General features: G+C 39.4%; 1 protein-coding gene across 14 annotated transcripts in view; it reads left to right on the top strand.

Annotated features, from left to right (window-relative positions):
* The window catches only part of SIPA1L1 (signal induced proliferation associated 1 like 1), a 434,009-nt gene that overhangs the window by 35,395 nt on the left and 373,651 nt on the right, over positions 1-24,963 (top strand). For 9 of the 14 annotated variants that reach the window (XM_053601207.1, XM_053601211.1, XM_053601213.1 and 6 more), the window contains one exon: positions 2,524-2,624. The exons of the other annotated variants lie outside the window; for them this stretch is intronic. The gene's annotated coding sequence lies outside the window, so the exon portion shown is untranslated. The remainder of the gene's footprint in view (positions 1-2,523; positions 2,625-24,963) is intronic. 14 annotated transcript variants of the gene reach the window in all.

Raw genomic sequence — 24,963 nt, 5'->3', positions numbered from 1 at the left:
ATCACATAGCTAGTTGATGGCAGGGTTGAGACTAATATTTTTCACAAATTTTCACTTAAGTACCTGTAATAAAGAAGTGTACAAGCCTCTTTTTGGACATACTCCAGGGAGTGATTATGAGTTTATTTCAAGATCTGTATTTTATCTGAAAAATTTCAGTAAGTCATTTAGCTATTTCATCCTATATAAATTATTTGTCTTTTTTTTTTTTTATGTGTATAAGCATGTATATTTCTTTGGTTTTGCCAAAATGTTCTTGAGGAATTATCATTTAGGACTTGAGAAAATGAACAGAATTAAAAGTCATCTAAGGTTATTTTAGATTTTTTTTTTGGGAGACAGAATCTCACTGTCTGAAGACTCAAGCTGTCATCCTGGGTAGAGTGCTGTGGCATCACAGCTCACAGCAACACAGCAACCTCAAACTCTTGGGCTTAAGCAATTCTCTTGCCTCAGCCTCCCAAGTAGCTGGGACTACAGGCGCCTGCCACAACACCCGGCTATTTTTTGGTTGCAGTTGTCATTATTGCTCAGCAGACCTGAGCTGGGTTTTAACCTGCCACCCTAGGTGTATGTGGCCGGTGCCCTTGCCGACTGAGCCATGGGCGCTGCCTATTTTAGAAGTTTAAATGCCACTTTAAAATTTTAAAGAAAACTACAATGGAGAAACATAGATCTACTTGATCTGTTCTAACGTTAAATATGCTATATTAGAGGAAATTAGTTATAGTGCAGTGAATATACCTTTTTTTAGAAACTACTTTAAAACCTCAACTTGAGAGGAAAGGGTTTCTATTTTTATCATTTCAACATTCTGTGTAGGGGTAGGAAGGCGTCATATTTTGTATCTTTTTGCTAGATGTACTGGTGTTAAGAGTGAAGAGTTTTAGGAAGGAGAGAGATGGTTTGTATATGCAGCTGGTGTATACTTTTTTCCTGGGAATAAAATCAGACCATACTTGTATGAGGAAAGCCAAGTCCATTGGACCCCTCCTTGTCCTTAACTGAGGAAGCGCTAAAGGGTTTTACTTTTTAATCTTTTATGTAAATTGTTCTTTTGCAATACACAGTTCAGTGAGATAATTACCATGCAACTGATCTGTAACTTGATTTTAATATGCTCCAAAATTTAGTTTTCACAATTGATTAGAAAGTGAGCGTAATATTAAGAGCACTCACTGGGCTAGCAGTCAGGAGGTTTTGACTTAATTTTATCTGTAACAGAGTATTACAGTGGCAGTGGGGTATTGGGGTTTGGCTCTAAAACCTTCTGAACTGTATTTGCTCATGATATGCTTAGTGGCTCCATACAGATAGAATAGTGTTTATATTTCCCATTTCAGTGTCTTTGTGAAATAGTTCCCATGAAGTACAGTATCCTGGAGCCAGGGTCCCCGACTTTACCTGCTCAGTGGGATTTCCTGAGGAATCACTGTGCAGGATCGTACTGAGCAGTCACCAGTGGTCCACACAGGGCCTTTTCTGCTGGGCAGAACTGTATGAGCCTCTTAGCATCTCTGAGAAAAAAAGCCTCTTGAGACCTGAGGAATTTTCATATTGGACCTGAGCAGTTTGCCACGTGGAGTCCTTATATTACCGTTGGAAGCAGCTTCTGAATTTTTATTGTCTTGTCTTGCGGGTTTCCCAGTGATTTAAGGATTTGCGATTTAGTTGGGCAGCTGCGTAGGTGTGATTATTTTAGCATGTTGTGGTCTTTACTTGTGGTCTTTTTCTCACTGGAGGCACACAACTGGGTGTTGTGTTTTCAGTTTAATCTCTATCCCATTAGCTAGTTTCCTGGCTTTAGATGGATATGCAGAAATAATCTGGAGGAATATTGGGTTCGTATCCCATTCTGGCAGAGTCTCTTGTTTAGAAGTTCAGATGCGGTCTCCGTTGGCAGGCACGTCTTGGCACATGGTGACTGGCGTGTGGGTGGAAGAGCTGCAGTTACCTATGGTCAGGTAAAGGCGGCCAGAGCTTCGCTGTGTGTGAACGTCCCTGCTGTAGCTGAGTACCTGAGAGAGATCAGTTGTCGTTTTTTTAGAAATCAGCTTTGAAATCAGAGAGAACTTTAAAGTTGCATTATTTTGTGGTTTAGCTCTCATTATTTTTTACATCTTTTGGATGTAAAGTTTTGAAAAACTTGGCAGTTTGTTCAAATATGGTGTAGCTGGAATAGCTGAAGGTTCCCTGTGAAACACTTGCTTTGAGGCTCTTCGAAGGGCCCCTTCATTCCTCTTCCCCTCCGCTAAGGTGTGGCAGCGTCGTCGTCTGGCAGATGGAAGGCTGGGGTTTGAGCTCAAGTTGTGTGAGAGCTTCACCGGCCAATTGGCTGACTCTGACAGTAAGGCAGGAAGAACCACCCACGTGGTTTCCATTTTGGATTTCAGTCACAGAAAACAGGTTTCCTGAAGAAACCATTTGGTTCTAACAAGTTTACAAAAATTCATCTTTGATCAGATTGATATTTTTATCTTCATTGTACATGTATTTCAAATTAATTATTTCCCCCTTTTTTAGTCCATAGGTGAAATTTCAAATCTGAATCTCCTGCAGTACTGACCATAACCTAATTTCTAAGATTTTTATACAAGGGAGAATCAAAAGGACTATACTTTCAGGTAAGGATCTAGTTTTATTTAATCTTAATAATACATAGCTACTTTTACATAAGTCTGCAATTCCCCAGACTTCTGGAATAGAAGAATAGGTGAATTTCTTTTTTCTTTTCTTTTCTTTCTTTTTTTTTTTTATTGTTGGGGATTCATTGAGGGTACAATAAGCCAGGTTACACTGATTGCAATTGTTAGTTAAAGTCCCTCTTGCAATCATGTCTTGCCCCCATAAAGTGTGACACACACCAAGGCCCCACGCCCCTCCCTCCTTCCCTCTTTCTGTCCCCCCCATAACCATAATTGTCATTAATTGTCCTTATATCGAAATTGAGTACATAGGATTCATGCTTCTCCATTCTTGTGATGCTTTACTAAGAATAATGTCTTCCACTCTTTTTTCTTTTCTTTTTCAATACTCAAGCTGTTGACATAGGAAGTATAGGTGAATTTTTAAAAAGGTGGCAAATCTAATTCTCCAGACAGATTTCCATCTATTTGGTGTTAGCTAAGAGGTGGCAGTAAGATGGCTACTCACAGCAATTACAGAAGCAATATACAATGTCAGTTAAAACACACACGCTCATTTAAGATGGCTTACAGTGTGTTTAAGGTATTTTAAGGTTTTGTGGGGAGATCATCCTTCCTTCTAACACTTACCACCTCTATCCAATGATTGATTGATTTAATCTACTTATGTATCTGTGTATTTTCTATTTACTGAAAGCTTAAAGACATGAAGGGTTTTAGGAATAATTTCCCTTCCTCCTTAGTACAGTGGTAAGTATGAGAAAAAACTAATTTCTCTACCTCTTTGGCAAACCAAAGTACTATAATAGTTCCTGGGACGAGAAAGTTATAGAAAAAGATCTGTACTAGAAATAATTTAGAATTTGCAGGGCTCGTATTTAGAAATGAATTTTCCCCAGGAGGAAAGGGTATTATGCCGAACAAAGACAAAAACAACTGCCTTCCCACACTCCCATTCCAGAAAACCACATCGCATGGAAAAATTGTGCTGAGTTGGGATTGTCGTAGTGTTTCTGGATATGAGTGAAAGCGTACTTCAAAGAACTAATGTATTGGCTTTTTAAACAGTTACCTAATTTTCCTAACTGATCATGAGGTATTGAGTCACTTGTAAATTAGTTTTTCTAACTCTTTAGGATGGTTACTTTTCAAGTTTAAAAGACAGAAAAGTCAATTTTAAATGGTTGGCATTGTTTGAAGAGGGCCAGTGGCAACAGAGTGAATAGTGCAGAAATCACTTGCCAGTAATGTATTATAGGATGACGCCTACGGCAGATTTAGTTTCCTAATTACATTACCAGAAGTTAGTTTGCAAAACTTTAATGCACTCAGAAAGTAACATCCCCCACCCCAGAGGGAAACTGGCTTGGGATTTGTTAGAAGCTGCAGATGATGTGTGGAACTAATTTCTTTCTCGTCTGTCCCAGGACTAGCCTTAATCAGACCCTGTGGTTACTTCTTACCTAGTTTCTCTCCATCTCTCCTGCTTCTTCCTGCAACGACACTTAGGGGCCTCTCCATTATGTACAGCAGTGATTCTCACACTTTCTGGTCTCAGAAACCCATTGTACTGTTAAGTAGTATTAAGGATTCAAGAGAGTTTTTGTTTGTGTCTATTATGTCCATTATTTTTTATTGTGTTAGAAATTAAGATAGAAAAAAGTTAAAGCATAAAACTATTCAAGTGTACATTCCTTAGCTGCAGAGTGATGACAGCATCACTAGTCATATGGTTTCTGGAAAATGCTGTGCACTTCAGAGAGAATGAGAGTGAAAAAGGCAAACAGTATTATTTTTGAAAGTTAGACTTGTTGAAGTGTACTTTACATACAGTGAAATCCATCCTTTTTAGGGTCTGTTTCTCCTGTGGATTTTGCTAAATGTCTTTGTAACCAGAAAAGAGATTCAGAATGTTTGCGTCTCCCCAAAGCGTTCCCCTGCCCCAACCCTGGCACCCTCTAACTTATTTTCTGTTTCTATACTTTGGCCTTTTTCCAAATGTTTTATCAATGGAATTTTGATTATTTGATACAGTAAATTTGAGATTCAGTTGTGCTAGTTGTGTGGCTAGTTATTATTGTTATTTTTTTTTTATTTTTTATTTTTGTAGAGACAGAGTCTCACTTTATGGCCCTCGGTAGAGTGCCGTGGCCTCACACAGCTCACAGCAACCTCCAACTCCTGGGCTTAAGCGATTCTCTTGCCTCAGCCTCCCAAGTAGCTGGGACTACAGGCGCCCGCCACAACGCCCGGCTAGTTATTATTGTTATTTTAATGGCTGAGTCCTGTCCCAGTGTATGAATATACCACGGTTTGTGCACTTAGCAGTTGGGGGACATTTGGGTTGTTTCTAGTTTTTGGTGGTTATGTGCCTTAGCATTATTATTGAGACTTGTAAGAAGCTGCGGATGCTGTGTGGACCTCATTTCTTTGACCTGACAGACCTCTTTCTGAGCATCTCGGGTGTCAGGCCTGTCATCTCCATGCTTGGTCTGGCCACCTTGAATCCACTTGCCTGGGTATAATGTGCCTTCTCTCTACAATGCTGAGATCTAGCTCAAGGGTCTCTTCTGTGGAGGCCATTCTAACCTCTCTTCCTGCCCTGAGGTTATTGGTCTTGACCACTGTTGCGCCATCACTGCTCAGCAGTTGTTTGAAGACATGGTAGTTTCTCAGCTTCTCTTTCTGTCCCAACCAAGCACATGCATGATGTGCAGAAGATATAGTACATGTTTGAATGAATAAATAATACTTCCTTTGCGTTTGTAGGGCATTTTACTGTTTGTAAGAGGCTTCCCATATACTGCATTTATCTTTCATTTCAACTCTGTGAAATGTGTAGCACAAGGGATTTTTCACGTTTTTTATTTTTATTAGATAAGGGTGTTAAACCTTAAGGCTATGGTCCTTAATCAAGCTGCATACTAGAATCATCTGGGGAGCTTTTAGTAAATGTTCTGATACCCCCCAGACCAATTAATTACTAATATCTGGAGGTCAAACATGGGTATTAGTACTTTTAAAAAGTGTCACCCTTGAACCTGATATGCAGCCACAGAGAATCATTGTTGTAGAGTTTGGTTTACCATGAAGTCTTAGTGGCTATAGTTTATAACTATAGCCACTAATAGAATCTGGGTCTTTTCATTCTAATGCCTCTTCCTTCATACTATGAATATTCTTTTCTTTTCTTTCTTTTTATTTGGAGACAGGGTCTTGCTCTGTTACCCAGGCTGGAGTGTGGTGGTGTGATCATAGTTTATTCACTGTAGCTTTGATCTCCTGGGCTCAAGGGGTCTTTCCCCCTCACACTCTTGAATAGCTGGTACTGTAGACGGATCACCAGTATAACATTACAATTACTTATATTGGTATGGCTTGCTTTTTAATACTGATAATAATAATTTAAGATATGTAGAAATAGTTCATGCTCTGGAGTAGCTATTTTATAGAAAGTATTTATAATAAAAGCAATATACTAATGTATAAGAGAGGCAGATATTTACTGAGTTTAATAATAAGAATGGCATTTTGGAGTGAAAAAGGCTACTAAATGGAGAGTTGATCTTGAATTTAATTTCAATTTATTTATTTATTCCTTTATTTACATACAGACGTATGTATGTATTTATTTATTTATCTAGAGTTCAGGGGCATCATCATAGCTCACAGCAACCTCAAAGTCCTGGGCTCAAGTGATCTTCCTCCCTCAGCCTCCCAAGTAGCTGTGGCTTCATGTGTGCCTCTCTGCGCCCGGCTAATTTTTCTATGTTCAGTAGAGATGGAGGTCTCACTCTTGCTCAGGCTGGTCTTGAACTCCTGACCTGAGGCTGTCCTCCTTCCTCGGCCTCCCAGAGTGCAGGATTGCTTGAATTCTATTTATTACCTAACAGGATGACCTTAAGAAATAATGCTGTTTCCACACTGGTAAAATGGTACTAGATTACGTAGTTCACTTTATAGTTAATGAGCCATCATCCTGAGTGCATTAATGTGAATAAGAAATATTTGTGAGAACGTTCAGCAGTGATAATCCAAATGAATTGCAAAATAGGATTCTAGTAATGTTTCCTCTCACCTTGAGTAATAAGGGGAACATTTCCAGGATAGGTTATTATTCATGACAGGTGTATCAGAAATCAGCCTTAGATTTTAAGCACATTGGAATGTTCTTAATTATTTTATTATAGGCATAATCGAGCGTTTTAAGGAACTATGGCTATTTCTCAATAGTGCTCATTATAATTGGAGTTTCAGCAGAGGTTGGCTTCACCTTTCTTTGTATACCTTTGTGTCACATTTCACTTGAATGATAAAACCATCCTAAGTGGCATAGTCTGGAGGCCACACAATGGTATCAGCTTCTTAATCTTCCCCAGTCTCCTTAATGCCTCTTAAGCTTGAAATACTGTTGCTGAATGGTTGAAACAAACCTATTGCTAGATTCTCCGACTTACTGGCTGAACTCTTTATTAAGGGGTTAGTGAATATTGTAAACCACAGTTCAGATGTTATCATACTGTCTTACTCCTGGTTTTCATTTTTTGAAGGAGGTATTTTTGGCTAATATGTATTTGATGATTGATGATTGGCTGATAGAAGAGATGAGAGTGTTTGCTCACCTTCCTGTGTGGTGGGCTTGTCTGACACCACAGATGGGGTATAGATCACAGGAAGCGACTGGGTAGCAGTGATTACTAGTTGCTATTGATATGGATAGAATCATACCAAACCTAGGGCAATCTACTCTAAACAATACGTTTGAACAAAATTCTTAGTTTCTTCTTTTTCTCCTGTATCCAGATCCGTTTACTGGGATGAATCCAGAAACAATATCGTACTTCATTGTCACCTATAAAAGGCTGCTTTTTAAGACAGCACTCCTTTTAGAGGAATTCACTTTTTTCCCCCAAATTTACAATTTGTTATTTTTATCTGTGTTCTATATTAAATTTTCTAGCATGTAGAATTTAAATATTCATGTACATTCTGTCCTGGTGACTAGGGAGCATTATGTAAGGAATTTTTATTCCCCTGTCAGTATGTCAACACCACATTCCTTGGCCTAGTGTTTTGCATTTACAGTTTAGTGAAACCCTAACAAGTTTGTTCAGGCAGCACTTGAACTGAGGTTAGGTGGTATTATGGTTGTTTGGCAGGATATTGCCATAAACATTTCTTTCTAAACACAAAATGGCCTGGGGGGACTGTAATATTAATTGCATGATCACAGATTACGCTTTATAAACACAGAAATGAGGACATGGGCTGCCTACGTCTTCAGAGAGAAATTGCCCCATAGGATGGCGTCTCCTTTAAAAACATCTGTAGAGTTCCCCTGAGTATTTGGTATATTAATATTTTCCATCTAATTGAAATGTTTCTGATTGGATGTAAGTAGTTTTTTGGGTTTCCAGATAGTCTGCCACCTGACATCTAAAGGAATGGTTTAAAAACGTGTTTTAAAATATATAGTTTTCAAAATCTTATATTTTCTCCCTTCTCCACTCCCTTCCTAGTATCTTTGTGGCTTGAAAGCTGTTTTGTAAAAGATATGCTTATGCTAATTATAATAATTATAGTAGAACCTCCATGGCTGACCACCCCCGACATTGACTGTTGAATATCAAGTTGCATGTACTCAGGGGAAGACTGACCTCTGTATATTGACACCCTCTGTAAGTTGTATCTTGACCACATGGACTGTGATACACCATACTAATTTATCCTCTATACCTTGACCAGTTGAGTCTCCTCTACACTAAGGGGTAGAAGGTGTTGGCTTGCCCCTTTGTTGTATTATTTTTTCTTTTAGTATAAATTCTCTTTTCATGTTTTGTTATTACCACATGTTAGATTAGGCCTAAAGTCTTGTTGTTTATCATGTGTTGTGGAAAAGTTTTTCAACATGAAGGACTGGTCTGTATTGTAGGTACATTCTGCAGTTACTGGAAAATTTTAGTTAATTGAGACATGATGGCCCAAAGGAAAGAACTCAGAGAGCTGACATTGAAGGAAAAGGTTGATCTTCTGTATTTTCTGGAAAGCAGGAGCTAAAGAAAGATGACAGAACATTTTGGGTTAGCAAGACCACAGTTAGCAGCATCCAAAACCTAAACATGAGTACATGGAGAGAGAGACATGGTAAGGAAACCAGAGACCAACAGCAGAAAAGGTGGGAAACTTCCCTTGGTGAAATCATTGCATCCACATTAAGCTGGTTCAAACACATGAGGACAGTTAACACCTGACTCACCAGGTGATGATTGAAGAAGTAGCTAAAAAATTTGTATAGGGATTCCAGGTGGCAGATTTTCAAAGTATTAAGTGGTATTGCAACATGAGATCTCCCAGAAAGTCTTGTGTGATGAATTCAATGAAGTTCCAGTAGAAGTTGTGGAAGAGTTCATCAAAAAGTTTCCAGACTGCCAGAGGACTGAAAGATGAGGACATCTTTAACACTGATGAGTACAGACTCTTTTTCAAGGTAATGCCTAACAGGAGCCTTGTCAGGAAGGGTGACAGATACAAGAGTGGAAAACTTTCCAAAGAATGCTTCATAGTTCTGCTTTGCACTAGCTCAGCCAAAGAAACTAAAGCTCTTGGTGATTGGGAAATTGGAAGCCAGAAGACCTCCCTGTCACTTGGAGATCAAATAAATGTGCATGGATGACTGGTGGCCTATTTGAGGAGTGTGTGAGGGTTATTAACCAAGAAATGAAGAAGGAAAAACAGTCTATTCTATTAACAGCAGACAGTTATCCTGGCCACTTGAAAGTGAATCATCTCACGAAGGTGACATTGGAATTTCTGTTTTCAAACATGACCTCAGGCCATGTAATCCTAGCACTCTGGGAGGCTGAGGCAGGTGGATTGCTTCAGCTTGGGAGTTTGAGACCAGCCTGAGCAAGAGTGAGACCCCATCTCTACTACTAAAATAGAAAAACTAGCTGGACATTGTGACGGGTGCCTGTAGTCCCGGCTACTTTGGAGGCTGAGGCAAGAGGATTGCTCAAGCCCAAGACTTTGAGGTTGCTGTGAGCTGTGATGTCATAGCACTCTGCCCAGGGTGACAGAGTCTCACTCAAAACTCCCTCCTCCCCAAACAAAAACAAACCCGACCTCAGAAATCCAGCCTCTTGATCAAGGCATCATCGAAATATTTAAAATGCACTCTTGAGCCCAGCTCCTGCAGTGGGACATTACTAAAACACAAATCGGTGGTCTGCCTGTGAAAGCACCTCCCTCTGTTGTATCAGGTACTGCTCTGGATGCTGTCTTCTGGATCAGTTCTGCTTGGAATAAAGTTCAGCCAGAAACTATACAGAAGTGTTTGAAGAAAGTTGGATTTGTCACAACCCAAGGGCGTGTGTGATGTTTGGCCCCATCAGACAGTCCATCTCCCATGGCAGAATTCAAAGGAGCAGATTTTGTTTGTTTATTTCATTTTTTTCCAGTTTAACGTGAGGGTACAAACAACTAGGTTATAATATTTGCATATGGGAGGTAGAATCCCTGTTGTAGTTGTGTCCTGCACCTAAAAGGTGTGCCAGGACCTTACCTTGTGCCCACTAAGTGGGAGCACACCGATCCTTGCTCTCCTCCCTCTCCTTTCTTTGTTCTCCCTCCCCCCAACTTGAATTGAATTGAGTTTTTCTCTTACGTGGGCATGTATTAGATCTTTTACTGGCTTCGTATTAGTATTGAGTACGTTGGATATTTGCTTTTCCGTTCTTGTGATACTTCATTAAGAAGAATGTGTTTCAACTGCATCAAAGGAGTAGATTTAGAAGATTTTGTTGCAGTGGGTGATGAAGTGGCAACCTGTAACGAACCTGACCCAGAAGGAATTTTCCAAGTGGTATTGACTGAAGTACAGACCAGCATAAAAGCACGTGAAGCAGCTGATGAAGTGGAAGCAGCAACTGAGGATGACACAGAAACTGCTGAGACTCAGAAGAGGATGTCAGGCATCTGATAATGTAGTGGAAGTCTTTTGCTGTGGAAAAATGTCCAGGTGTGGTGAGTGTGTAGCCGCACTGAGAGTGCTTTCTCCACTTAACATTTGTTATAAGAAACAGCCCAAGACTGACACTTTTTTTCAGAAAGAATGATTAAACCATGAGAAAACAGTAAATTTATTGATTTTGTATGATACTACTGTACGTATGATTTTACTGTTTTGGGTTATGTAAGATTTCCTATGATATTCTCTGCTAAAAGCTATACAAGAAAGTAAAGTCCACGTATGTATCAGTACACAGGCCCAGTGCCTTATGTTGACCAGTTTTTTGTGGTCCCTTGGGTGGTCACCTTACAGAGGTTCTACTGTAATTAATTCCCTATAGACCAAGTGGAGAGGAGTTTAGAGTCACGTATTTGAAGTGAGTGGGAATGCGTTCAGGGTATTTCTGCTATGGACATGAGGAACTGGTCTTTGGAGCGCTTACATAGAATTTGAAAATACTGAAATAGAATGCCTGTAATAGTGGGTCAAAAGGTCTTTTGGGCACATTGTAAATTTGAGACTGATGTAAATATATTTGAAAAAATATTTTACTTGCTTAATTGCCGTTTGCAGTATTTGTCAGGACCATCAGAGATATTTGATACGGTCTTAATTTTTACTAAAAGCTTTTATTGAACCACTTGTTCTTCATTTTATAAGAGTTTACTTTTTCTATAATCATTTACATACCTTTCTCAAGTGTTCAAACTGATTTTCTACATGAACTCATTTAGAGAAACTAAATTTAGTTTAGTTTCGCTAATATTTTTTTGAGACAGAGTCTCACTCTGTCGCCCTGGGTGGGGTGCCTTGGCATCGTCACAGCTCACAGCAACCTCAAATTCGTGGGCTCAGGGAGATTCTTTGCCTCAGCCTCCCCAGTAGCTGGGACTGTGGAGACTTCTCTACCATCTTGCAGAGTCCTTGGGCTTTTTCCTCTAGTGTACCTTCTATCTCCTAGATTCTGTGTTGCCCTCTTTCTTTGTTTAGTTCATGTGCAATTTAAAATGGCTTAACCCAGTAAATTGCACACGAACTTTATGGACACCCTGTGTATATATATATATATACACACACACACACACATGCATTTATATATTTATATGCCCATGAGTGGGATTTTAAATAATTTTTATTTTCTTATTGCTGCTATATGTAATAATATACTTGATTATTTTACATCAACTTTGTATCTGAAATCCTGCTAAATTTATTATTTCTAGTACTATAGTTTTATAGATTCTCTGGAGTTTTCTATAGCAGGCCCTAACCTTTTTGCTATCAGGGACTGGTTTCATGGAAGACAATTTTTCCCCACACTGGGGTTGGGGGTAAGGGAAATGATTTTGATAGGAGTCTGCAAGCAATTGATTTATTATGGTCTCTGTACAGTCAACCCTCTCTGCTAATGATAATCTGTATTTGCTGTCATTGCCTCGCATCAGCACCTCAGCTCTACCTCTCATTAGGCATTAGATTCTCATAAGCAGCGTGAGCCTGGATCCCTTGCGTGTGGAACTTACAGTAGGATTTGTGCTCCTATGAGAATCTGATACTGCCCTGATCTGACAGGCGGTGATGATGTGCTGGGAACGGCTGTAAATACAGAGTTTCACTTGCTCACCAGCTGACTCCTGCTGTGCAGCTCCATTCCTGGCCCTGGGCGGCGGCTGAGGTGTTGAGAATCACAGCTCATAGGATCTGCAGATAAGAGGTTTTATTTCATATCTGATCTTTATGCCTTACATCTCTTTTTCTTTACTGCAATGGCTAGGACTAGTGGTGAAAGCAACATCAACATTCTTAGAAGAATTTAGTCTTTTGCCTTTAAGTTTTATATTGGTTTTAGGCTTTTCTGTAGTTCTTAATTATTTGAGAAAGTTTTCTATTCTTCCTAGTTTTTAGTTTTTGGAAAGTTTTTTGTCACAAAAGGCTGTTGGATTTTGTCAAATACCTTTTCTGTGTTGTTTGAATGGATCCTGGGCATTTTCTCCTTTATTCTGCCAAAATAGTATATTATAGTGATTTTCTAGTGTTAAACCAATCTTTAATTATTGGGATAAACTGCACTTGCTCATGATACACCTTTTTATACATGATTGGATTTTATTTGCTAAAGTTTTGTTAGAAGATTTTTTGTATTTATACTCATGAGAGATACTAATCTGTAATTTTCATTTTTATTTAGTACCAGAATTATGCTAGCCTTATAAAATAAAATGAGTTGGGTAGTGATCTTTTTCTATTTTCTGAAAATGTTTATGTAAAGTTGGTGTTATTTCTTCTTGAATATTTAATACAATTTATCAGTAAAGCCATCTGGACCTGGAGTTTTCATTTTTGGAATATTTTCAATAACAGTGAATTTCCTTAAAAGATATAGGGCTACTTAGATTTTCTCTTTCTTGTGTCAATTTTGATAGGTTCTATTTCTCAAGAAATTTGTCCATTTCATGTTAATTGTTGAATTTGTTAGCATAAAGTTGTACATTATGTTACAGTCTTCTTAAATGTTCATAGGATCTGTTTTTTTTTTTAAATCCATTTCTGATATTCATGATTTATGTTTTGTCTGTTTTTGTTTGTGATTGATCTAGCCAGAAATTTGTCAGTTTTGTTGCTACAGTATTTTTAAAGACTCAACTTTTGGCTTTGGTAATTTTTCCTGTTGATTGTTTTTCATTTTATTGACTTTCTATTGTTTTCTTGCTTCTATTTGGGGTTTAGTTTGCTCTTGTTTCTTCAGCTAGCATCTTAGGTCAGTATGGTAGATCTTTTCAAATTTTCTTTTATTATGCATTTTAAATGATAAGATTTCCTCTAAGAACTTGTTTTAGCTGCATCCTACAAATTTTTATACATTTTCTCTTGTCATTCAGTTTAAAATATTTTTCTGATTTCCTTACTAATCTCATTTTTGACCCATGACCTCTTTAGAGGTGTGTTCTTTTATTTTCACCATACATTTGGGATTCCTATTGTTAGTAATTTCTCATTTAATTCTTTCATGGTCAGAGATTTTGATTCTTTTAGCACTAAAAGAATAAAAACTAATTAATCTTTATTAACTAATAAACCTTTCATTGAGATTTATTTATATCACACTATATTGTCTGTTTTGGGAAATGTACCATGTGCATTTGAAAGGAATGTGTGTTTAGTTGTTAGATTTTCTGGGAATGTTAGTTAGGTCATGGTAGTCAGTAGTGGTGATTGTATCTTTTAGGTCTTTCTTGATTTTTTGGGGGGAGATCTGATTGTTATATCAGCTACTGGGGTGGGTTTCTTTTGTTTTGTTCTGTTTTGTTTTTGAGACAGGGTCTCCCTCTATCACCGAGTAGAGTGCTATGGCATCATAGCTCACAGCAATCGCAAACTCTTGGGCTCAAGTGATCGTCTTGCCTCAATCTCCTGAGTAGCTGGGACTAGCCACCATGCCTGGCTAGTTGTTTCTATTTTTAGTAGAGCTGGGGTCTCACTGTGGCTCAGGCTGGTCTTGAACTCCTGAGCTCGAGCAATCCACCCACCTCCCAGAGTGCTAGGACTACAGGCATGAGGCACTATGCCCCGCCTGAGATGGGTGTTAAAATCTGCAATCATTGTATCTTTGTCTACTTTTTCTATTAATTGTGTGAATTTCTGCTTCATTTATTTTGAAGTGCATACAAATTCATGATTGTTTTGTCTTCATGATGAATTATCCCCTTTATACTTAGGAGATGTTCTTTTTCTCCTAAGTATAATAGGAGACAATACTATTGGTTTTAAAGGTTGATCAGAAGGTCTGTCTGTGTGGCTGGGCCAGCATTTCTCCGGATGGTCATGCTGGGCCCTGATCCAACTCCCTGTGTTCCGCCTCACCACTTACCTACTACCTTTCTGCAGTTCTGCATCACAGTAGACTTCCTTCTTCCTGGCACACTCCTCACTCTTGCTCCCGACACTTAGTTTTCAGCTCTCTCCAGTTTGCTGAATCAGTTGTCAGTTATGCACTGTTTTTCCATCTTTCATAATTTCGTTGACATCTCTCATATGCCGTTGTCTTTTCTCCCATTTTCCTCTTATGTTGTTTTCTTTATTGTCATTTTTGGAACGAATAGAGGTAAGCATTACCTGTTTTTATGCTGTAGGGGAAGTCTTTTAGTTGATACACATTGTTGTTAACCTGATTATTAGGATGCAAAACACTAATTCTGTGTTAACTATGTTAGCAAAAAACAAAGCGCGTGTGTGGTGTTCATTATGTTCCAGTGACTCGCAAACTAATGTGTTCTTGTTATAGATTTCATTTGTGTTAGAACGTATTAATGGTGTAGCCAGACTTGTGGCTCATGCCTGCAATCTTCAGTGACTTGGGAAGCTGAGGCAGGAGGATTACTTGAGGCTAGGATTTCAAAACCATGCTGGGCAATACAGTGAGATGGCGTCTCTACAAAAGAAGTTAAACTAGCTGCGTGCTGGGTGCAGTGGCTCACCCATGTAGTGCTAGCACTCTGGGAGGCCACGGTGGGTGGATTGAGCTCAGGAGTTCAAGACCAGCCTGAACAAGAGTGAGACCTCACCTCTAAAAAACAGATGGGCATTGTAGTCCCAGCTACTCGGGAGGCTGAGTGAAGAGGATTGCTAAAGCATAATAGTTTGACGTTGCTGTGAGCTATGATGGCAGATCACTCAACTGAGGGTGATTAAGTGAGACTCTGTCTCAAAACAAAAACAAAAACAATCCATAAAACTAGCCTGTAGTCCTAGCTACTTAGCTGAGGGAGTGGACAGCTTGAAATGTCATTTGCTTGTGGCATGTCAACTTTGTTTAGCTTATCTGGAGAAGAGAACTTTCAGAGAATAAGATACAGATCTGTTAAGTTTTTCTTGGAAAAGAGAGTAGAACAAATGGAAAATCTATGCATTGTCAGGGATGACCTTGATAGAGAGCCATAGCTGTTGGCCTTGGAAGCATGAAAATGATCTCCAGTTGAGTGGGGTGGTATGGCTACTTTGGCAGTCATTTTGGGTCTAACCCTGTGTGATCTCTTAATCACCATAATACATACACGGTTATTGTCACGTTCAAGCATAAAATCCGTGGCTCTTGAAGCCCAATCAAGTACTAGCAACTTAGCAACACTTAGATGCTGCTCATGTAAGCCTCTTACAGCATATTTCAGAAGAGAGGAAAATGGAAGTTTCCCAACCCTTAATTGGGAGGACTGAGGGGGGAAAAAGGGGATATTAATAATTGGCCGTTATTTCCATAGCACAGTTGGCATTTATTTGGGCAAAGTGTAAATAAAGCATTCATCGGTATGACTTAACTTAATGAGCTCCTGTTTAGTGTATCTGGAAGCAGCTAGATTATAGAGGAAATAATAAATTTATATGATTTTTATCAATTTTAGAAAAATGATGATCAATGCATTTTTTTGTTTGTTTTTTTTAAGAGTGAGTCTCACTGTGTTGCCATTGATAGAGTGCTGTGGCATCACAGCTCACAGCAACCTCAAACTTTTGGGCCTAAGTGATCTTGCCTCAGCCTCCAAGTAGCTGGGACTACAGGTACCTACCACAACACCCAGCTATTTTGTTGTTGCAGTTGTCATTGTTGTTTTAGCTGGCCTGGGCCAGGTTTGAACCTGCCAACCTCGGTGTATGTGGCTGGTGCCCTACCTGCTGAGCTACGGGTGCCACCAATGATCAATATATTTTAAAAGTTTTTCGAAAAATAGAGGTGTTTAATTATCAACTTTTCTATTTTCTTGACATAAGGCATAAACAGCTGTAGTGCTTAAAATATGAGGTGTATTTTGTTTTAGAAGCTATTCTGCGCTTTGCTCTTTTTGGTACTAGAAATACTTAAAATAATGTTTATTGTAACTTAGTATTATTATTGAAATGAATACCCTTACATTGGTACTTTGTTGCAACTGCAGTACGATGATTTTGTAGCTTTCTGATATACATTTTTGTGCTGGTCACATTACTTATTCTAGGTGAATATATTTTTGGTTTGATAACCCCCCTTCCATTGTTAAGGGTGCTTAAATGTTAAAATGTTTCTATTGTAAGAAGAAGCTAATCCAGGTTATCATTTTTTTGGCTACAGTTTACAGTTTCAATCAAGTTTTACTTCTCAATAATCATGTCATCTAGGTAGGGCAATCTTGGAGGACAGTAGTGATTGTGGACTAGATGGTGCTCTGTGTGCTTTCATCAGAGAGAGGGGCACCAAAGTTACGAATTCTGTGTAGTGTGGTGGTGATGTTATTGCACAAATTAAGTTCTAAGTTAGCCTTCTTGGGGTAGTAGAAAACAGTAATCAGATAAATTAGGCTTTAGAATCCAGATAAGCAGTGAAAATGAAAATTACTGTGGAAACTTTGTCTCACTTTTTGTAAATGTGTAACAGAAAAGCAACAATTGCCTAAACAAATTTACATTAGAACTTGTTAGGAGAATTAAGAAAGGAGAGAGATTTGTTTGCCCAGCAGAAGTCCAAGCTTTTAGCAGTTGTCAGTCTTTTGAAGAATACCATCTTATCTTGACCTTTCTTTGGGATTCACCATTGACCCAACTGTATAAAACGGCTCTCAGGGTTCTTCTCTGGGTAAGGGTTTTTATTAGGAAGAATCACTTGGTAGATGTTAGAACACTTTTGAAAGCTCTAGTCTGCTCTTGACTTCAATTAAAGGGGAGAGTATTTTAATTAGTTCAGTAGCAAATATTGAGTGCCCATCTGTGAAAGATACTGCATCTGTTCTCTGGGGAAGACCAAGATAAGTAAGATAGTTTCTTACCTTAAAGAGCTGCCGCCTTGTGGGGGAAATCAGACCTGGGCATTATGATAGTGCAATGATAGGCCCACCAGAGTCCTCTGGGAGTTTAGAGGAGGGCGGGACCCATTTCCTCAGTGAAAGAGGGGAGTGCTGTTTCATGTGAAGGCTGCCATTCAGGCATTGTCTTGCTAGGTGAGGTTAGGACCTGTGAAGGTTCTTCAGAACAAGTCATACGTGTATGTATCTGGAGAATAGTAACTTTAGATTGCTGCAGTGTCTAGCATGGAACAGTAAATAGTAAAACGAGCATTTACTGAATGCTTAACTTGTGCTAATTAAGTGTTTCTTGTGTTATAATTATTTTCTTTTAACAATGACATAATAACCCTGTGTGTGTTGGCGGGGGTGCTGTTATCATTCCCATTCTCCAGATGAAGATACCGAGGCACAGGTAGGCTAGGAAGAGTGTCTGAGATTACATAGTGAGATGTGACTCCTGGCTGGTCCTGGAGAGTCCATTTTTACTTGCCAGGAAATGCAGTGAAGCTGGGTGGGGGGTTTGTTCATGTAGGGCCTCAAATGTCCAGATGAATAATTTACTGGAAGATTTTTAAAAAATGGTTCTGTGTGAGGGTTTTTTTTTTTTTTTTTTTTTTGTGGTTTTTGGCCGGGGCTGGGTTTGAACCCGCCACCTCCGGCATATGGGACCGGCGCCCTACTCCTTGAGCCACGGACGCCGCCCTCTGTGTGAGGGTTTTAAGCACATTCTCTCACTTCTCTTAATCTACCATGCTTGACTCCTCTTGAATCATGCCTTGTCCACTTTTCCTGGTGAATTTTTCTTCAGTCTTAGGTTTTTTACTCTTCTGTGCCCTTTTCTATGAGAGGGCTCTTTTGAATCACCAGGAAGAAGGGCCCTCCTCTGGGCTGGCTCCTGCAGAACATTGCCAGTACCTTTAACAGTGTTCATTAGGTGGAAGGGTCCTTATTTCCTTGTTTTTATTCTCGGCCAGACTGTGAATTCCTTGTATTTGTACCCTTGGTGTTAGGCACATCTTTGCTGAATGAAAATCAGATAAATCTCAGTGGAATGAGAGGAGGGTGGTGAGTTTTCAGATGTCAGGCTGACTTTCTTCCTTGCTTTCTTTCTGTGTTGCGGGCGTTTAAAATCCCTAGACAGGAGAGAAAAATACCCTGTTTTCCCCGAAAATAACATAGTGTCTTATATTAAGGTGTGCTCCCAAAGATGCGCTAGGTCTTATTTTCAGGGGACGTCTTATCTTTCCTGTAAGTAGGTCTTATTTTCAGAGGATGTCTTACTTTCGGGGAAACAGGGTAAGTGATGCTCTAATACTTTGGTTGGTCAGGGTTCCTGTGAGAATGAAGGAGGGAGATTATTCTAGGCTTGTGCGAGCCTGAGTATGGAGCTCAGTCTTGAAGTAGACATAACATTTGACTTGACAGAGGGATGGGACCATGCCCAGCTGAGAGAGCAGCATGAGGGGTGGACAAAGATGAGCCAGACATGAAAGGACCCCGTCCCTCTTTTTTTCTTTGCAGTTTTTGGCAGGGGCTGGGTTTGAACCAACCACCTCTGGTATATGGGGCCAGCGCCCTCCTCCTTTGAGTCACAGGTGGCACCCAACCCCATCCCTCTTAAAACTGGAACCTCAAGGCCAATGTTTTGAACTTTTTTATCTGATGGCGCACTTGAACCTATAGTTAAACTTCCGTGGTACACTTAAATTATGTTGCTCAATTAAAAAAAAAGACTACAAAGAAAAAGATATATTTACTGTGCTTTGAATGTCTTTTAAAAATAATTAATGATGTTTAAAAACATTTGTGGCCCACCTAAGATCTTTTCACGGCACACTGGTTGAAAATCACTGCTCTAGGTTTGCCTACAACACCCAGTAGAGTGGCAGTTCTAAACCTGTCCATCACGACCCCTTTGTAACAATGAAAATACATCTTGCATATCAGATATTTACATTATGATTCATAACAGTAGCAAAATTACAGTTATGAAGTAGCAACGAAAATAATTTTATGGTTGGGGGTCACCACAACATGAGGAACTGTATTAAAGGGTCACGGCATTAGGAAGGTTGAGAACCACTGCAGTAGAGCGTTTTATGACATAGAGAACCTCTCAAAAGCTTTAATTTCTTTGATATAAGCTGGAAACATTTAAGAGCCAACAAAACATTTGCCATGTTGACGTTTGAATTAAAGGTAAGTTCTTGACACACAGAATATACAACTTAAATGCTCACCATGCCTTTTGGTGATAAACTGCTATTGAAAAATAGGTCCAAACAGGCTCAGTCGGTAGGGCGCTGGCCCCATATACTGAGGGTGGCGGGTTCAAACCCGGCCCCGGCTCAACTGCAACCAAAAAATAGCCGGGCGTTGTGGCGGGCGCCTGTAGTCCCAGCTACTCGGGAGGCTGAGGCAAGAGAATCGCTTAAGCCCAGGAGTTGGAGGTTGCTGTGAGCTGTGTGATGCCACGGCACTCTACCGAGGGCCATAAAGTGAGACTCTATCTCTACAAAAAAAAAAAAAAAAAGAAAAATAGGTCCATTTGGTCACAATTAACTGCCAGGTATTCTTTAAAATCTTAAAATCACAAGTAACCTCAGTTTAACTGGTGTGCCTTTTGTAGTCAGCCTGACTTGAGTTTCCTTTGACTGTCTGCCTTAGATCAGTAGGGACTTTGGGCATTGCCATAATGGACTTGTGTTGTTTAATTCAACTTCTTGCTCTTTATCTAGAAGCACTCTGACTGTGATGTGGGGAGTGAAAGGCATTGCGGAGAGGGAGGCAGGGTTAATCGGCTTTGCAGAGAGGACAGCGATAAAGGACTCTCACAATGAAGGAGGATGTTAGGGTCCAGGAGAGGGTGTCATTGTTAAGAAACATCTTTTAACAATTGGAAACCTTTCAAAGTGCTTTTGAGGCGTAACCCAACTTACTAAAAAAATGGTGCCTTGAAACTACTGATGCCCAGAAGTAAAAGTTTTCTCCCTCAGAAATTCAGGTTATAATTGGTTCTGTTGTAGAAGCACTCACCAGGGAATAGTCAGGCTTCCCCAGCATGGTCACAGTCCTGGCTCACAGTTTTACTGACTGAACTGATTGATTATTCAGGGGACCATGCGCCCTGCCTGTGGAGTGGGCAGGTGTGGTTTCCGCCTCCATCTGAGACCTCTCTCTGCACATAGTTGCTGCTGGTTAGTTTTTCTTTGCTACTGATTATTGAAGGTTGTAGTGCTGTAGATGTTGAAACACAGTGAGTATCTGTATATTTAAGCATTTCTAGTTGCTATATTAAGAGAAAGTTAAAAGAAAGAGATGAAGTTATTTTATTTAACCCAATATATACGACATACTAGCATCTCAACATGTAATCGATAAAAAAAGTATAGTGATACTTTATGTTCTTTTATAACTTTGTAACTCTTTGTAACTTCTTCAAAATCTGGCATATATTTTATTTTATTTTATTTTTTCGTATATTTTATTTTTATAGTATATCTCAGTTTGGACTAGTGCTATTTCAAATGCTGAGTAGCCACATGTGACCACTGCCTGCAGTAAAGGACGCTATGGTGACCATATCTGGTGTATAGTAGAAGCACAGTGAGTATCTGTTAAATGACGGCAGGAAGAAACAGAGAGAGAGGGAGCAAAGAGAGGAATCAAAGAATAAGATGGTTATAACTTCAAAAATGAATAAACAGAGGAACACTATTTTATTTACTTTGGGGTGTGCTGGCAGTTTCTACTTAGAACAGCTGAATGATGCTTTACACTTTTATTTTACAATTGTTTTCAAATGGATGATCTCATTGATATGTACCTTTAATATTGATTTAGACAGGCCACGTTTTCCTGCTTTGGGTGGTAGGCGTCCACAGCTGGGACTTAGGTTAAATGAGTGAGTGGTTTAACCAGGATCCAGACGCGAGTCTTTGAGTCTTAGTCCAGTACTTTCTCCTCATCACTGTGCACTTTTTCTCACTGGTGTGTGAGGTGTGCCCGTCTTCCCTGTGTGCATAGTAACTGGGTGTTAGTTATGGATAGATATGAAAAGATACACCCAGGAAATGTCATTTAATACAGAGCAGTTTAAAAACAGTTCGCTAACGGTGAGACCTAAAGTCTGTCTTTAATTCAGGAATCAAAGGTGTGGTCACTCAAACCAAGAAAGTTGTGTGTGTGACTTCTGTTGGCATTAGGAAATTCCGAATTACAGAAGGCACATAAAAATTTCTGTGAGTGAAAAGGCTTTGTGAGACGGTGTGCTACCTGTGTTTCCAAATGTTCTTCTGTGTAACCATTTCCGCTCTACTGACGATGTTCTCTACAGGAACATGTCATGATTTCTGTTTGTAGTTCATGGAGAAATGTCTTTTCTCTTACACAGAGGGAAGATACTTAACCAGCATCGTCACCCTTTACTGCTTAAGTTATTGGATTTTGTGGCTTTTTTGTTTCTTGAGCCATTAAAGTGGTTGCTGTTGTTGTGCTTAACATGTAAATAAAACCTTAAAGCAGATATTCCTGGATGATTCAATCTGCTGTGGCTGAAGTGTTAAAGATGAATCAATTTCTAGAGTATCAGTACAATAATGAAAACATTGTCTTTCATCATCCTTCTGGGTGGAAGCCAGCACAGGTTGCTCTGCAGAGCAAGGTGTGTTAATCAGATACCAGCGCACAGCACATACTCTACAAGGTGTTTGGAAATTTGAATTTGTGAGAAACAATTCTAGTTTGCAGAAAATGGCATTTATTGAGAAAAAGATAGGCCTAAAATATAATTTTAAGCTTTTCCTGTGTCAGTACATATTGCAAAATATTTTGTTCATTATTGCTTATTGTAGGATAATGAACCAGGCATGACCTTTTTCAAAGTCATGCAAAAGTTATTCAGGATTTTGTTATACCCCTATCCACTGCTTAGATTTTAATTGCCCCAAGCTATAGCAGAAAGGTTAATTCTAATTTCTCCTGTGTATGTGGGAGATCGTTCACAAGGAGTTTCCTACAAAACCACGCGAGTGTCATTATTCGCAGTGTGAACTATGGATTGAAGAGTGGATAGCTCCTACATGGATAGTAGCTTTTCTTTTCACAGCCTGGGAAATGCTGTGAATTCATATGAGTGGAACTTTAAAGTAGCTGAAACGTAACCTTCCTGTGCCAAATTCCAGATTCTAGAAGCCCTTTTGTGGCCTGCACAGTCAGATCTGCTCTCCTTTCCTAATAGGACCTCTTAGAGTCTGCATGAATGGGGGCCCAGAAGCCTTCCCTGCAGAAGGTGGAAGGAGCTTCCCTAACACTCGACTGCATAAATGGCTTTCTGAACGTCTCAGACAGTGGATCTCAGCCCTTTCTGAGCAAAAGCCACCCAGATCCATTCATTTAAATTCAGTCTCCCTAGTCCTACACATCAGCCAGGATTCTGATTTGTTATTCAGGAGCTTCCTGAGATTTCTTGACTCTGTAATCACAGTGTATCTGAAGTATTATTATTATTATTTACCACCTTACGTGTTTATTAGTATTGACTTTTGATGAATCTCTAGAAAGATTTGATTGTTTCAGAGATGGGAAGACTTGGTAAAGAGCGACATAGGGCTGGCCCCTTTGCAGGAAGCTCTGAAGGGAATAGGCTCCTAGGAGCTGGGAGGGCAGTGGTCACAGGAGAGAAGATGGACAAACAGGCCAGCACTTAGGGCCTGTAGGAGGACGGGAGACCAGCTGTACAGGAGTCCGTCTAGATGGCTCAATGGATTATGGCTTTAACTATCTGGACACTGCATTTCTTCATATTTTATGTATTTCCCCTTTGCCATTCTTTGTTTGAATAAAGAAGAGAGATGATTGATGATTATTGCTTAGAGAACCTTTTACTTCTATTTGAACTGTTTTGAAGGGTAACCATTTGTAGAAAATCAGACCTTTATTTTAATTGGCAGTTTTTCTACCACTGTTTTTATATTTCATGTAGCCTTGGACATAGAAGCTTCCTTTAAACTCCCATTTCTGATTTCTGATAGATTGCAGGGACGAGTGAGGTGAAATTCACGAATAATGAGTGTATCTCCATTTATTTGGTAATGGACAGTGTTTTGTGTCACAGTTTTCAGCTTGTTAATCAGTAGACTGGCGTATATGGTAATTCAGGTAATGGGCCTGTGTTCATGTTCTTAACATCTAATGGAGATAAGTTGTCAGAAGCACTCCCTTTCCTCAGGTTGATGTGCTGACTGCTCTGTGGCGTGGTCGATGGGTGTGTTTCATCATTTGAAGGACTCAGATGAGCGTGTGAAAGGGAACTGGTGCCTTATGGACCTCTGCCACCACTGACGCTAGTACCTGATTTTCTAGTTATTACCTGTAATATAAGTCCTGTCTTACCAGTTGTCAACATGGAAAACAGGAGACTAGAGGGTAAAAGCATTTGGGGATGGGGCAGGAGAATTATTTATCATTTTCTTTGGGTCTGAAATTTCTTATCCAGCATTCCTTCTGCTTTGCAACATTCACATAAAGGATGACGATGACAAAATGGTCTGAAAAGCTTTCTAATTAAGCCTAAAGATGTAAGATGATATAGCAGCTTCATCATAAATGAGTTTAAAAATCTAATTTTTTCTTCCTCTGATTATAAAGATCTTTATTACGGAAAAATTTATTACAATAAAGTATTAAGAAAATAAAAATCACTGATAGTTCCACAACCTGGCAGCAACTACTATTAACATTTAAACTATTTCAGTGTTTTTCTTTTCCACGAGGGGCAGGCATGCTGTTTTATATCCTGTTTATTAATTTGATATTTTGAGCAATTTCCTTTGTATATAACTATGTTTTAAATGCATAGTTTTCACTGGTTGTTTTGATGTGCACTTACTTCCTTTAGTGTCAATATTTAGTGGAAACACCATTTGTGAATCTGCTTACACGCTGCTTCTTCCTGCAGAGAGGTGACTCCTGCACGGAGGAGGTTGGACACATCTCCACTGGGCTCCTGTAGAATGTTGATTATATGACTGCCGTGACACTTATTATATCTGGTTTGCATGTGCATGTCTGATTCTTCATTTATTGAACCCTTTTTGGAATAGGCACTGTGCTAAGACCTTAGTACAATGATAATTGAAGGGAAATTGAAAAAACCACCACCACCACCAAAAAAAACCCCAGCAGAAACCAGTTTCATAGTTGCATTCAGTTTTCCTAGACTGGGGAGATGCAGACATTACTCAAATCATACAAATATATATTAAAGCATAACTGTGATAAGTGATTTTGAAGGAGAGGCTAATGGTGCTTATGAGAACAGTTCAAGTGAATAAGAATTGGGTGTTTTCTTTGACTACAGATTTAAGATGATCTAGGTTCTTGTGCTTCTATAAAGGTCAGTGCAGCCAAGAAACACCACGTCCTGCTCGGAGAAGCTAATGTGCCGTGGTGCTCAGTGTTGGAGGCTCTTTGTGGCTCCCTCTGATCAACTGGCGTACAT

The sequence above is a fragment of the Nycticebus coucang genome, chromosome 9 (genome assembly GCF_027406575.1).
Source record: "Nycticebus coucang isolate mNycCou1 chromosome 9, mNycCou1.pri, whole genome shotgun sequence".
In the NCBI taxonomy this organism is placed as follows: Eukaryota; Metazoa; Chordata; class Mammalia; order Primates; family Lorisidae; genus Nycticebus; species Nycticebus coucang.
This window is presented reverse-complemented; position numbering and strand designations above follow the sequence as displayed.